Source organism: Tamandua tetradactyla, chromosome 6, assembly GCF_023851605.1.
Source record: "Tamandua tetradactyla isolate mTamTet1 chromosome 6, mTamTet1.pri, whole genome shotgun sequence".
Lineage (NCBI taxonomy): Eukaryota > Metazoa > Chordata > Mammalia > Pilosa > Myrmecophagidae > Tamandua > Tamandua tetradactyla.
In genome coordinates this window covers 107,640,798-107,656,253 of record NC_135332.1, presented here as the reverse complement: position 1 = coordinate 107,656,253, position 15,456 = coordinate 107,640,798, and the positions used below count along the sequence as shown (strand labels likewise).

The 15,456-nt window shown below is 35.9% G+C and overlaps 1 long non-coding RNA gene across 1 annotated transcript; it reads right to left on the bottom strand.

The window, feature by feature from the left end:
- Window positions 1–1,696: 1,696 nt before the first annotated feature.
- On the bottom strand, window positions 1,697–15,082 carry LOC143686265 (uncharacterized). The gene is made up of 3 exons (XR_013176994.1): window positions 15,049–15,082; window positions 12,461–12,534; window positions 1,697–1,762 (listed from the first exon to the last, which is right to left on the bottom strand). It is a non-coding gene; the product is annotated as an uncharacterized LOC143686265 (long non-coding RNA).
- Window positions 15,083–15,456: the final 374 nt, after the last annotated feature.

Genomic DNA, 15,456 nt, shown 5'->3' with positions numbered 1-15,456 from the left:
TAAGCAAAGAGGTGAGAGGAAGGGAGAAGAGGCAGACATGAGCTTGTGTGAGCTGTGGGGCAAGGGAGGAGTTTTGAGAGGCAGAAAATTTCGGAGCAATCTTTGTAGGGTCTCTAAGAAGTTGAACTATTAAAGAGACCCAGCATGCTTTGCTTTGCACAGTTCAATGCTTCAGGAAAATCTACCAGAAAAATCTTCATTATTCTTCAAGTTTCTGTAATTGAATATTTGGGGTCTGGATGCAGATTGATGACAGATAGAGGCCTCAAGACAGTTGACTTCTTGTGCGTTATATAATGATCACTGTTGAAAACAAGCGGTAAAATAGAAGTTAGGATGGCACAGAAATCTACTTTTTTTTTTGATAAGCTTCATAGCCATAGGGAGAAAAATGATTTTAATTATTTTTGATAAACAATCCATTTTTCCCCTGACTTCCTTTTCTTATCATACATTTCTACAATGGCCCCCAAATTATTCAGTCATTAAAAACTTTACCATAATATCTGATACAGACACTGATGTGGTAAAGGTCATTTATGGTTTAGGTGAAATTGCATTCTACTAGATGACATATTTAGACCTGAAGGGCTACGCAGAAAAATATACAGATTAAAAACTATACTGGGATTAAGGAGGAGGTATTTAGGTCAGTGGAATGAGATTTGAACTCTCACAGCTTATGGAATCTTATAAATTTGTAGAGAATATGAATGAAGTCAGTCAGTTACGTCAATTGAATAGGGAAATGGAAAGAACAGGGATCAAGTGATTTATTTATATGCTGTATAGGGTTTACAGCTCAGTCCTACTGGAATACAAAATCATGGGATTCTGGGGTTGAAGGGGGCAGGAGAAACAATTTAACTACTACCAGCAAATCCAGATCCACCAAAGTCAGTCCTATGAAGAGAGCTCCGAAGGGAAGAAAATATTATAGCTCTTCACAGTGACCTATTTTTTTTTAACAACACTTACTAGAAAAAAATTTTTTGAGCACAACGTGAGTTAATCATTACTCAGTTACTTTGACCTTGATCTGAGGGATTTCTTGGCAAAAATTAGGGGACACATTTTAAATGCTTTCTAACAATGGAGTTAGGTTGGGCAGTCTAAATATGGAAGAAATAACTCCTTTTTCTCCTCAGAATATTCCAACTGGAGCGACATGGGTTTCTTCAACTGTTCTTGGATCTCAAAGGTAACTTCAATTCAATTCCATCTCCCACACTTACATTTGGGTGACTGAAAATAGGACAGTAAGACTGTTATACTTTTAGCCCATGGTGGCTATGTTTTTTTGTGTATATCTTCCTTTCTCGAAAAATAAATAGGGGCATTGTGGATACACTAGTCCAAAAATTTTGTTTAGTTTTCTCATATACATAGTGAGATGTAGTAAAAAATAAATACAAGCCACATTTCTTTCTCTGTTTAATAAATGTGAGTGTGCAAAAAACTCAGTTATTAAAATTGTCCTCAGAATTTCCCTTTCTAGACTAAAAAAATCTGTGATTTCGAAACCTTTCTTATAGAACTCATTTTGCAATATCAGTAATCAGTCATTCACCATAAAACTTTATTTTTCCCAGGTAATATACTTATTTTGCACATTCTGTGTGGGAGTAGAATGGTAAGCAAGCTGACAAGTGATCTGCACTCCCGATATTTGTTTTACAATAAGAACCTTACTTTGCCATGAATCAATGGGGGACCTGAAAAATGTATGGGACCCAAATCCACTCCTCTGAGAATTTTTATTCTGGAAGAAAAGGAAGGAAAACATAAAATCAATGTTTATTGAACTTATGCATCATGTATGTGCCATGTGCAAAGTAATTTCATTTAATTTCAAATACCCCTTCAGGTCATGTATTATTTTTTTTCATTTTTGTAGTAGATGAAGCTCGGTTTCACTAGTGGCAAACAGAAATGCAAGTTGATATCTTAGACTCCGTTAAGTTTCATTCTTTTGTTTCTGACTCTACAGGATTCAAAACGCTATACTGTTCTTCAAACATTAAGCATTATGCCCAACTTGGGTTATGAATTTAATGAACAGGCTTTTTATTATTTGGATCATTGTCTAGAGATCTGTGGAACTATAGGAAATTAAAAGTTTCCTGAAAGATATTAGAAAAATGTTTCTTGATACCAAAAGAGGATTTATCACCTTTTATTTAAAAGAGGTAGGGATGAGTGTGGAAATTCCACAGATTTTCATGAAGAGTTCTTCCCCAATGGACTTAATACCCATTTCTTCGCCACAAAGGAGCGTGTTGAAGTGACACAACATCACAAATTTAAACAGTGTTATCCTCTGGAAAATATGTAGCTTAATATGCTGCCTCATATATGAAGAAAGGCTTGTCATTTGAAATATTTTTTTGAATAATCTCCTTATAATAAATCTTAACAAGAGTGGTCACCATGACAGTATTAAATATCAATCTGGCATTACCCAGAACAGGCCACTAAGGCATGCTCACCAACTGGGAAATAGAGTTAAAATAATTAGGAATAACTTTTGTCAATTGGCTTCAATTACTTAAAGTGAGCTTTGTGCCTTTGCGAGGCTTGTAATTTTTCTTTTGCTTCCCCCCCTGTAGTGTAAACTAATATATTCAATTGTGGATTCACATTCTTTTTGCTACATAATGTTCATCAAGTTTAACACTTCATTTTAATGTCCCTCTACAATTTTGAATCATATAAATCTAGAATCAAAGTTATCACTTATTTGTCTTTTAAAAGGTTTTTCTTGCTTTTCACATCATTTTACAGTACCACCTGTAGTGTTTTTAATGTTATATTTCCTCTGCTGTGGACTCCAGAACGAGAGCTCCTCAAGGTGAGAGGTGAGAGCAGGTAGCTAGAGGAACGGAAAAGAATCAGTTTTATATGGAATCAGAGGAACAACAACCAGAGAGAGAGAGGCCAGGATGGATGGAAGTTGTAGCTGATGCCAGGGTGGGAAAAACTGGTAGGATAAGCTGTCTTAACCATATTTACTTATCTGCTCATTTGTTACTAAATGAAATTTGGAAACCTGATTTTGTTAATTGTGAGTAGTATATTTAATTTACCTTAGATTGATTTGAATTATGCCAACTTATGATGATATTCTTGTTCTTTGAAGTACGCAAAAAAAGTTAAGGTGAATTTTTAGTTTTTCTGTAGACTCTATTTGCTTGGGTAAATGAAGCTACACTATTAAAGTTGATGAGATTTAAGTCCTAGGTCCAAATGTCTTTTGAACTCCTAACATGTGGTTAAGCCACTCATATAGTCTCCGTGATTCAAACAGCAGTGGTATTTTGAAAAATGCATTGAAATGGAGTTTTGAATGTTGCCATGATGTATTCATGAGGACTAAGGCCATGACTTAACTCTGTACATCTCAATTAAGTCATCTGTAAATTTAGGGCGATGAGCTGACAGAGATTTTACAGACATTTTTCTAGAAAGTTCAAAGCACTTTTTAAAAATTAAAGTCTTATTTGGTGCTCCAAAATGTAGAAAACTGATAAAAGCAAAGCATCTTCTGTTGCAGAGGGGAGGAAGCTCACTCAGAACTCCGTGGTCCAACCTCCCTGTCATCATCCTCAGAGCTCTTCAGGTGCTGCCTTGGCACACAATTTGAAACCAACTGATGACTTCCAAAGCTCTTTCCAAATTTGGGTTTCTAAACACTGGGTGTGGCCCACTCCTCTTGGTCCCTACAACCAGAAAGTGCTAAATATGCGTTGAATTGAACTAAGCTGACTTGACTTGCATTAAGCTAGCACCATCCAGAATCTCCAGTGCTTTTTCTAACTAGCTTCTACAAGATCAGGACTGGAATATTCTTTACTTGCTATGTTCACCTGACTTCTAGCAGTTTGGAAGAATGAAAAGTCATTTCCTTTTTTTGGTCTCATTTATGTTATTTCCATGCTGTTGGAGGGGCACATATTTGAGTCCAGGATGTTAAGTGGTCTAATGTTTATTTGACTTTATTTACACACAAATATTTGATATTAAGTATTTAACAAGAATATATAAATGTGAGTATTAATAAAGTACAGACAGGAGCAAAGGGTTAGCAGATTTAAGGAAAATGGGTTAACAACATACTTAAATAAAACAGACAATGGATCATTAAAATGAGTACTTTCAATTCATTTCCTTTTTTAAAAATAATGCTTCCTAAAGACTTTAATTTTGTGGTTTTAGGAGTTATGTAAGATATCTGGAAATAAAAATGGCTACCAATGTAAACCTTGTTTTCTTGGACCAGATGAGACATCAGTAGGTTAGAATTTTAGTGTTTAGATGAACTAAAATCACATCTACTATGAATGAATGGAAATTTTTAAGTAGAATGTTGGTCATTGAAAAAACAAAGTATTTCTCTGGAGGGAAAAATAAGTTTTCTCACTTTATTTTGAGATTAGACCTGCTGAAATGTTATATTTACACAAATACTTATACAGGTTGTGAAAGGGTTATTAATTTTTCTTTAAGTTTAAATGCAAATGTGCCTTTCTCCCCTTCTCCCTCAATAAGAAGAAATGGAAAATCATAAAGAAATACAATAAACTTTGCTTAGCTTCAGTAAATGGGAATAGGAAAATCATGACTAATTAAATTTTACAAGTAATTACCAAGACTCATTTAAAGGCGAATAATTTCAACCTCACCCACCATTGAAATCCAGAGCTACTAACCAGTTGCAGATCCAACCGGGCTTAATTTCATTTCCGTTATTTTTCTTGCACACCCTCTGAAGCAGTGCTCCATAAAAAGAGAATAATAATAAGAAAGTCTGTGAAAGAGAAGTGGAAGAGTGAAAGAGTGACTAATGAAGAAGTGATTCTATGGGCTAAGAGAAAACGTGGCTGAGGTGGACTTGATCTCCTACAGTAATTAATTTGACTGGATTGTCCTAAGTGAATTTTTGTTGATTTGTTTCCCTGGATTTCCTTAATGGGTATAACCTTTTCTGAGTCCTGTCTCTCAGAAGGAAATGGCAAATATTAGGTTTCGACTTGAAACTCAGAGTATCCCAACCCTTTTATTGGTGGAATCCATGCTCAAGCTTCCTTTTTCCTTCAGCTACCAGTTGTGATGGTTGGTATCATGGAGGAGCTCAGCAGTTACGATGACCACTGAAGCACTTTTACAGTGGCCAAAGCAGATGATATTGTCAGGACATTAGAAATAGCTCCAATGTTTTACCATCGCAAATATATTAATATTAACTTGTATTGAAAACATCTATTTTAAATGAATGCCCTTAATATTCATTAATATCAGCCATATACATGTTACTTTTCCTTAGACTTCAGAGTGGAACATAAGCACATAGTAGTGGTACATATAGTTGCGGGATGCAATGAGGTGGTCTTTACAATCTTTAGAATGAAGAAATATTATTTGACCTTTGAGAGTCTCTGCCAGACATTCCACAATGCCTCCCTCCAGCCCAGCAAAGGACCGGCTCTTTAAAAATTCTATTTGAGTTTGAACAATGGCTCATACAGAGACATCTTCATTTTGGTAACCAATGAAATATGCTCCTCTGAATTCAGGTCTACTCTGGGACCAATGAGCCAAGAAAAGCAAATAGACCCATGATAGGAAATGAGTACAGCTTGGCTATAGGAGCGCCACATTGTATGAAGTGATTAGAGGTTAATATGGATGCATATTAGCTTTACTATCTCTCTTCCTTTTTTTCCATTTCCAAATTGCTGGGTTTTTTTTTTAATCCCTCATCTGCTCCTACTATTTATTTATTTTTTATCCTTATTTTTAACTTATTTGTCCACACCCTGGATAAAAGGAGAAATAGACACAAAGTTTCATAATCACATGGTTGCATCGTAAAAGTATATTGTTATACAAACGTCTTTAAGAATCAAGGCTACTGGAACACAGCTCAACAGTTTCAGGTACTTCCCTCCAATCACTCTAATACACCATAAACTAAAAAAGGATATTATATATAATGCATGAGAATAACCTCTAGACTTTGTTTGAAATCTTTCAGCCACTGAAACTTTATTTTGTCTCATTTCTCTCTTCCTGCTTTTGATCAAGAAGGCTTTCTCAGTCCCCTGATGCCGGGTCCTGGCCCAATGCGGGAGTTCTATCCTCCATTGTCAGGGAGATTTATACCCCTGGGAGTCAAGTTCCATGTTGGGGCGGAATGAGTTCTCCTGTTGAGTTGGCTTAGAGAGAGAGACCACATGTGAGCAACACAGAGGTTCTCTGTTGGTGACTCTTAGGGGTTATTATAAGTAGGCTTAGCCTACTTTTGTGGATTAAGTTTCATTGGGGTGAACCCCAAGATTGAGGGCTCAGCCTATTGAATTGTTTGTCCCCACTTCCTGAGAACACATCAAGAGTTCCCCAGATGGGGGATATTTCCTCCTTTCTCCCAAGTCCCCCAAGGGACTTTGCAAAAACTTTTTTATTCTCTGTCCAAGTTACTCTGGGATGTATTGGGGCACCACACTAATCTGGACAAACCAACAAGATCTCACGCCCTATTCAAGATTCCATGTACTAATGGTGTTCAAATAAACTGACCATACAAGTTAAATTAGGTAATGTGGTACCCAAAATATAAGTTTTTTACCAAATAAATGTCTCCCTTTTGGTCTCACACAGAAGTTGAAGTTTAAAATATGAACAATAACATCTTTTACTCTGTATTCTGATTTACGTTAGTCCTATCCAGATCGTCTCATTCATAGCTCCAGTCAAAGTCTGAGTCCTTTTTCAACTTTTTAAACATTGCTGAATGAGGTAATGCTGATTTTCATGGCAGAGCTCTAACTCTGCATCTCAGGTGTCACATAAATACCCAAATTTTTTGGAGAATGACCAGATTATACACAAATAGCTCAGTATCATAGAATTTAGAAATAACAGTTACAACTCCTGAATATATGTGACTGCTGTAAGACCTTATAACCTAGGACTCTAACAAAAGGCCCCCATCTGATTACCCATGCTCTCAACTTCGATTCTCTGAGTTTATATATTATACTTAGTCCATAAGAGTGAGGCATGATAATATTTCTTTCTGTTTCTGACATTTCATTCAACATACCGTCCTTAAGTTTCATTCACCTAGTTGCATGCCTCACAACTTCATTCCTTCTTGTAGCTGCTCAGTAGTCCAATGTATGTATACACCACAGTTTCCCCTTCCATTCCTCAGTTGTTGTATCCTTAGGCCACCTCCATCCATTGCAAATCATGAACACTGCTGCCATAAACACCAGGGTGCAAATGTCCATTCATGTCCCCACTCTCAGTTCCTCCAGGAATATCCGTAGCAACAAGGTTGCACATATCCTAGTTTTTACTACTTTAAACACCTCTCTTTGCTACCTACCTCTCTAAGCTATTAAGTTGAGGACTATCAATGGTAGGAGACTTTATACTGATTTATCATTTGTTTCATAACATAAGAAAGCAAATTTAGACCTTGCTGAGATTGTAGAATTTGGTGTGGAAGTATCCACAAAAACATGGGCTATATTTTGTTGCCATTTAAGTGGCCAAAGGTACACTTATTCACCACCATAAGTTGATATGAATGAAGTGGCCATCCTGCAGTATAGTTAGGTTATGGAAGACCAGTGCTAGGAACACAGTAATGCTAAGAAAATTATTAAGTTTGTGATATAAATCTTAATTATCTCATTGTCTTATTTTTCTTCTTACAATAAGAGTTGTATTCTTGACTGATTTTTTTTTCCTGCTAAATTCCCTGGAGCCAAAAAGTGTCTGGCACATAATATGTGCTTTGTAAATATTGGCTGAATTGTATCTATTTCGTCTTTAGCCTTGTTCCAAGCACAAGTGAGAAATTTAAATGTACTTATTGCTGGTAGTTGGATAGGGGACAGACCTTAGTTATAAGATCCCTCCTACAATTTCTTTCCTAAGTAGCAGGAAGAGAGAGGTGGACTTTCTGAGGACCCTTCCATCATGAGTGACCACCACAGGGTTTCCCTGGATCTGTCATCTCTGCCCTTTCTTAAATGGGTTTTCTGAGGGATGGAAATGAGCCTTGGTGAGTTTCACCTTCACTGCATATAGAAAAGAGAAGACCATGGTTACTTCTAGGCTAGAGCTTGCCTGACCCTTCACATGTTAAAGCCCTGGCTTCAGTTTTGATCATCTATTTATAGATATCAACAGTTACCTCCTACCATCACTTTTGTTGAAACAGCATAATAAAAATATATAATCGAAGTATCTCAAGCAAGTCTTATATTATCTTCATTCTTATTTGCATCTCAAAATATAGATAATCAGCACATTTAATTATGAAACTTTTGGGATCACAAATGCTTTTGCTGAATCAGGGATTTATCATTGTTTTAGGCACTAATTAATTGCCTTGGTGAAAGTAGAGTTCTCAGAGTTGCTTGTATTTTAGAAATCTTTATATCTGCTTCTAAAGATAGAATAACTTCATTATTTCTTCATTTAGTCAGTAAATACTATGGTGGGAGGTTCTTCTAGGAAACAGGTACTCTGTTAGGAGCTGTGGCTATAAAGTCTAATGAAACATCTTTCTTGTCCTGAGGAGATTTCAAGAAAGGAAGTACGGAATCACTGTACATGGCATATTATGATAAAAGTATCTCCAAAGTGCTCTAGAAGCACAGAGAAAGGGCAATGAAATAAAGCATGGGAGGGACATCCAGGAGGACTTCTGAAGTGAATTTATATTAGAGACGCTCTAGGTTTACAGAAAAATAAAGAATTAAATAGAGTTTCCATATACTACCTGTTTTAGTTTGTAAAAGCTGCTGGTTGCAATATACCAGAAATGGAATAACTATTAAAAAGGGGAATTTCTTAAGTTACAAGTTTACAGTTCTAAGGCCATGAAAATAAACTAAGGCATCCAGGGAAAGTATGTTAACTCCAAAGAAAGGGCAGATGAAGTTTGGGGTGTCTCTCTTAGCTGGGAAGTCGCAAGGTGCTGTTTGCTAGCATTTTCTCCTCATTTCATAAGGCTTCCATGGGGGTGTTTTCCTTCTGCATCTCCAAAGATCTCTGGCTCTGTTGGCTTTGTCTGCACTGAGCTTTTTCCAAAATGGTTTCCTCTTAAACAGCTCCAGTAAGTAACCCCACCTTGATTGGGTGGAGACACAGCTCTATGGAAACCATCTAATCAAAAGTTACCACCCATAATTGGGTGTATCACATCTCCATGGAAACAATAAAAATGATCCCACCCACCATTATTGAATGAGGATTAAAGGACATGGTTTTTCTGAGGTACATAATAACTTCAAACTGGCATACCACCCTATTATTAACACCTTGCTTTAGTGTGGTATATTTGTTACAATTGATGAGAGAATATTACTTCATTTGTAGTGTTAACTATAGTCTATGGTTTACATTAAGGTTCACTGTTGGTGTTGTACAGTCCTATGTTGTTGTTTTATTTAATTTTTATTCTAATAACACATATACAACCTAAGGTTTTCTTTTTGATGACATTCAAATGTACAATTCGGTGCTGTTATTTACATTCATGATGTGCTACCATTATCACCATTCATCACCCTAAATAGAAACTCTCTATAATTTAAACATCAATTTCCCATTCCCTACCCCACCCTGGCCCCTGGTAACTTATGTTCTAAATCTAACTCTATGCATTGCATTTTCTAATTATTTCATAGCTGTGAGATCATATAATATTTGTCTTTTTTGCGACTGGCTTATTTCACTCAACATGATGTCTTCAAGGTTCATCCATGTCATTGCATGTATCAGAACTTCACTCCTTTTTACAGTTGAATTCTATTCCATTATATGCATATGCCATATTTTGTTTATCCACTCCTTTGTGGACGGACACTTAGATTGCTTCCATCTTTTGACAGTTGTGTAAATAATGCTGTTATGAACATCCATGGACAAATAAATATCTTTCTATGTCTCTGGTTTTAATTATTTGGGATATATACCTATATATGGGATTGCTGAGTATCATGGCAATTTTGTACCTATTCTGAGTACAGTTTCTTTTAAGGAACCACCAAACTGTCTTCCACAGAGGTTTCACAATTTTATGTTCCCACCAGCAACGAATGAGTGTTCTTATTTTTCCAAATCTTCTCCAACACTTGTAATTTTCCATTTTTCAATAGTACCTGTTCTAGTGGGTATGAAATGGTAACTCAATGTGTTTTGAATTGCATTTCCCTAATGGCTCATGATGTTGAGCATCTTTTCATGTGCTATTTGGCCATTTGCTTATCTCCCTAGGAGAGATAAGCAATGTCTATGCAAGTCTTTTGTCCAATTTTTAATTGGGTCATTTGTCTTTTTGTTGTTGAGTTGTAGGATTTCTTTAAATTTTGGATATTAAGCCCTTATTAGATACACAGTTTCCAAATATTTCTTCCCGATTTGTAAGTTGTCTTATTGTTTCCATGATAAAGCTTTTGAGGCCCAAAAGTTTTTAATTTTGCTAAGGTTCCATTTGGCCAAAGACTGAGAGTTTATTTCTGAGCTCTCAATTCCATTCTATTGGTCGATATGTCTGTCCATGTGCCAGGCCCATGCTCTTTTAATTACTGTGGCATTGTAAAAAGTTTTAGGATAGTGAAGTGTGAACCCTCCAATTTCCTTCTTCTGTTTTCAAAAAGACTGACTATTTGGGGCCTCTCATCCTTCCAGGTAAATTTGGTGATAGATTTTTTAATTTCTGTAAGGGAAGCTGTTGGAATTTTGATTGGGATTGCATTGCTTTAGATAGAATTGACATTTAATAATATCTAGTTTTCTAATCCGTTGAAATGGAACATCTTTCCATTTATTTTGCTCGTCTTTGATTTATTTTAAAAGTGTTTTGTAGTTTTCTGTGTAGGAGTCTTTTACATCTGTAGCTAGATTTATTCCTAGATATTTGATTCTCTTTGTCACTATTATAAATGGAATTTTTTCTTGATTTATAGAGCAGTATGATTTTGATAGAAAACGAAAGTAGAGGAGACATTATAAGTGGAAGAAATCATGTTAATATGGATGTGTTGCTGAAAATGTGATCTCAAATTTGGTATGCACCAAAGCACCTGGAAAAATTATTAAAACACAAGTTGCTGGGTCCCATCCACAGAATTTCTGATTCAGCAGGTCTGTGGTGGATCCCCAGAATTTTCATTTCTCATAAGTGCTCAAGGTGATACCAATGTTGCTGATCTAGGGATCACACTTTGAGAAACACTGATTTAGGGCAGAATTTTAATGGAAATGAATCATACAAAGGGAATAGCAGGAAAGGCAGCTAGAAAAAAAAGTTTAGGGTAAGACTAAAGAAGAAATTAATATTAACTGGTATCTTTTTTGTTCCTTATGAACATTTTGAACAATGATTACTAGTCTAAGAAGGTGTGCCAGTTTGAAGCTATTATGTACCCCAGAAAAGCCATGTCCTTTAATCCTCATTCAATATTGCTGGGTAGGACCTTTCTAATTGTTTCTAGAGAGATGTATCTCCACCCATTCAATGGGGTTGCTTACTGGAGCCATTTAAGAGGGAACCATTTTGAAAAAAAGCTTCAGAGCCCACACAGCCAGAGACCTTTGGAGATGAAGAAGGAAAACACCCCTGGAGGAGCATCATGAAACAAGTAGCCTGGAGAGAAAGCTAACAAATATTGCCATGTTTGCCTTTCCAGTTGAGAGAGAAAGCCTGAAAGTCATCAGCCTTCTTGAATCAAGGTATATTTCCCTGGATGCCTTAGATTGGACATTCCTATTGTCTTACTTTAATTTGGACATTTTCATGGCCTTAGAACATGTAAACTTGCAACGTAATAAATTCCCCTTTTTAAAAGCTGTTCCATTTCTGGTATATTGTGCTCCGGCAGCTTACAAACTAGGACAGAAGGATTCATTCATTCATTCATTCATGAATTCACCATAGATGTATTTATCAATTACTCTGGAGATCACAATACATGGAGCTAAGTAGAAACTCCTAGGAGCTCCTTTTAAGAGGTTATTACATTCGTTTCTTTCTAGGTGCATGCTGATGATAGTGAATGTGGCACTGAAAAATTAAAATGGGATCAAGGGGCATTTCAAAAATAAGTATCTTGGAGATTTATTAGATACGGGGGGATGAATAGAAAATGAATGTAAAGGCTTGTGACTGAGAGAATGCCATTAAGAAAAACACGAACACCAAAAGTAGGAAATGATTTTAAGAATGAGTTCATCCTTTGAACTTTTACATTACATAGAATTTCATTGGTGGTCTGCTGAGTGTGAAGTACTTGTGGGGGACATCCAGAGACTGAAATGCTTCCAAGGTAGTATAAATGGGGGGAAAACTTAAGCCTAGTTAATAGTTGCAGCCACTGAATGGAGATGCTCACCACAAGAGTGGAAAGCTTGAAGTCTTGTGGGTTATGGAAATAAATACCTGAGTTTAAGATTTCACAGGTGCAGCAGTTCTGGTGTTGACATGTTCCAGGATAGGACCAAAGGAGTGGGTGGCTGAAATGGAGGGAAGGATATGACAATTAGATCAAGGAGGTCAAAGAATAAGGATAGTGACAGTTAAATTGAGGGGGTCAAAAAATGTAATCTTGGTTTTTGGGTCATCCACATAGGATCTAAAATTGCCCAGGAAGAGAGCTAAAGAGAAAGACTGAGTGAATTATTATAGAATTCAATGAACTCTGGAAAGTGACCAGGAGACAGGATATGACAGTGATCAAGAGGAGTAGAGTATGATATATTTATAAAAATATGAGCATCAAGCGAGGTAGTGTTTAAGGACACAGTATAATGAATGGGCTGGGGTCAATAAAACAATTCTAACCATTCTATCTTAGGACTAACCCTAACCTTTCATATCCTATGAAACAAAGTGGTGGTGGTGGGGGGGAGTCCACCATTACTCGGAGAGCCATGAAAGGAGCAAGGCTGAGTGTCCTGGGGATGAACCAACAGCCTTGGAAAGCTGGAGGAGGGGCATGAAAATCTATGGTTGGAGGTGAAAGGGAAGTTCCTTGGGCCAGGAGCTCCAGGGAAAGAGCAGTAATGGAAGGGTACATTGGGGAAATAAATAGGATATTAGGAATGAACGGTCAGTTTAGGAGGGGTAAGAAGGGCATGTATTATGAAGGATGGGCGAATATAACCAGTCATGGGACTTCAGACGTGATTTGAAATGTATGTGCCTATTGTTTTTCTGCTAGAGTCACTGTGAAATTTAATTTGTGTGTTTCAAATGATACCAGGTGTTTTAAAAGGTACACATATTTAAATTTTCTTCAAGAATTTGAATTTTGTCTAATGTCCTTGCAAAAAGTTTATGACAGTATAGTGGATTCAGAGTTCTTAATTCTAATTCATGAAATTTAAAGGTGATTTTAAAAATATGAAATACTACTATAATGCAGATGTATAAATACCTATTTTTCTATCATTACGTAAATGTGAGCAATTGGAAAAGGTCCATTTCATTAATGGTTTTCCTGAAAAATATATATGAAAATATATCACCTTCTAGGAGATTTTATACAATTCATTGAAACTATGATAAAAAATTTTCAATTTTTTCTCTTAGTTTATTATCAATATTTCTCTATCAGCCTTACCTGCTTTTCATCCCATCTCCCAGCTCTCTTTTATAGTATGGTTATAACCACAAATTAGGTTTACAAAACTTCACTGGTTTTAAAGGTCAACATGTAAATGAACTAATTAGGTCAATGCAAATCACTATAGCACTTTCTGTTACAAACCTCACACCTTTTAAATTCTTTCTAGATTAAATAATGAGCCATATTGTTAACAGAGAGCTAGCATAACATAAAAAAAGATATTAAATACTTAAGATTCTTAGATAAACAGAAAACCAATTTGCAGATATTTTACAAGGATAAAATAATGCATAAAATTAGAAGTATAAGACTTACCCAGGACAATATTTACAAAATGGTAATGTAACCTTAGCGTTAAGAAGAACAGGAAATTATAAAATGGAATTGAAAGAGATCAAGGAAATGGAACCAGCGCTCAATTTGTCTAAAAAGAATTTATCTTTCAGCTTTCTAAAAAAGCCTATTCATTAAACCAACACATGAACTAACAATAAACTAAACTAAATCAACAAAAAAAAAAAAAAAAGAAAAGAAAAATTTCTAATGTCTTAAGAATCTTGGTTGGGATTTCATTGCATTGGGGACTTTTGCTATTAGTCATTTTGCATGCCATAAAACAGACCATAGCTGAGCTGTCTATTGACATAAGGACAGTTAATATAAAAACAACCCCTCAAACCTTTGGCTGTATTGTAGGTAACTGTTACACTCTGTGACAGGACTTCTTAAATTACTTAAGGACTTAGAACATTTCCAAGGATAGATATTAAATTTAACTATTAAGGACTCGTGGGTCTAATAAATACCAGTTTTAATATTTTTCTACAAAATAGATTTCTTTATGTTGGGGAAGTCATTGGCATCAATAAAATGGTGATGCCAACTTCTATTTCTAGTTCAAACTTAGTAGCTATTGAATAATTCAGCCTGATCCTTGTATCAGAACCAGAAGTAGGAAATCCCTTTTCTTCTCTTTCACTGCTTTGAGCATTTCAAAGATACCAGATGCCTCAATTGTGAAAATAATAAATATTTACATTTTTCATTGTGATATGCAAGTGAATTGATCCCTAAAAAAATAATGTGTTCATAATTTACTCTGTAGAATCTACCAATATACGAATTCTCAGTAGAACTTTCATTTCTTTTAAAATTTTAACTCTTTTTTAACTTAAAAATAGTGTGGCATTTTTAAAAGAATGAAAAATGTGAGAGTAACTTATAACATATTAATTCATGCAACAGCATCTGTCTCTTTTTGCTATTCGAGTGTGCTTATGGTCTCAGTTGGGGTGAGAGAGATCATATTAGCACACTCCTCTTGTGAAAGAGACAGCTGCTGCTGCTGTATTCATATGTCTCAAATGGCTCCAAGAGTAAACAAAATGCTATAAATTACTGGAGGGTCCCTTCTGATGTCAGGAAGTTGGAGACCACTGGAATGCTGATGAGACTCTTTTCTTTCTCTATGACATCATTGCAATAAAAGTGGTGGGAAATAGATTGCATCACCTTGCTTTTCTGTGCGGCTTTTTGTTTATTGCCATAAACAGCTCATCCATAATGCTATGTGTGTTTTGAGTGGATTTACAGAAAGGGTATACCACCATATTTAAGTATCTTCAGTTTGTGTATTTTAACCCTTTCATCTTTCTTCTGCTATTACATTCCCTGGCCCTTGATAGGTCCTGACACTGAAATAATCTGTGGGGACCTGTCAGAGTTGGCTTGTCATCTAAGAGAGATGTGGAAGGGAGAGGGCGATTGGTGCACCTTGGGACGACTTTAAGCTAATTTAGCAAGACTT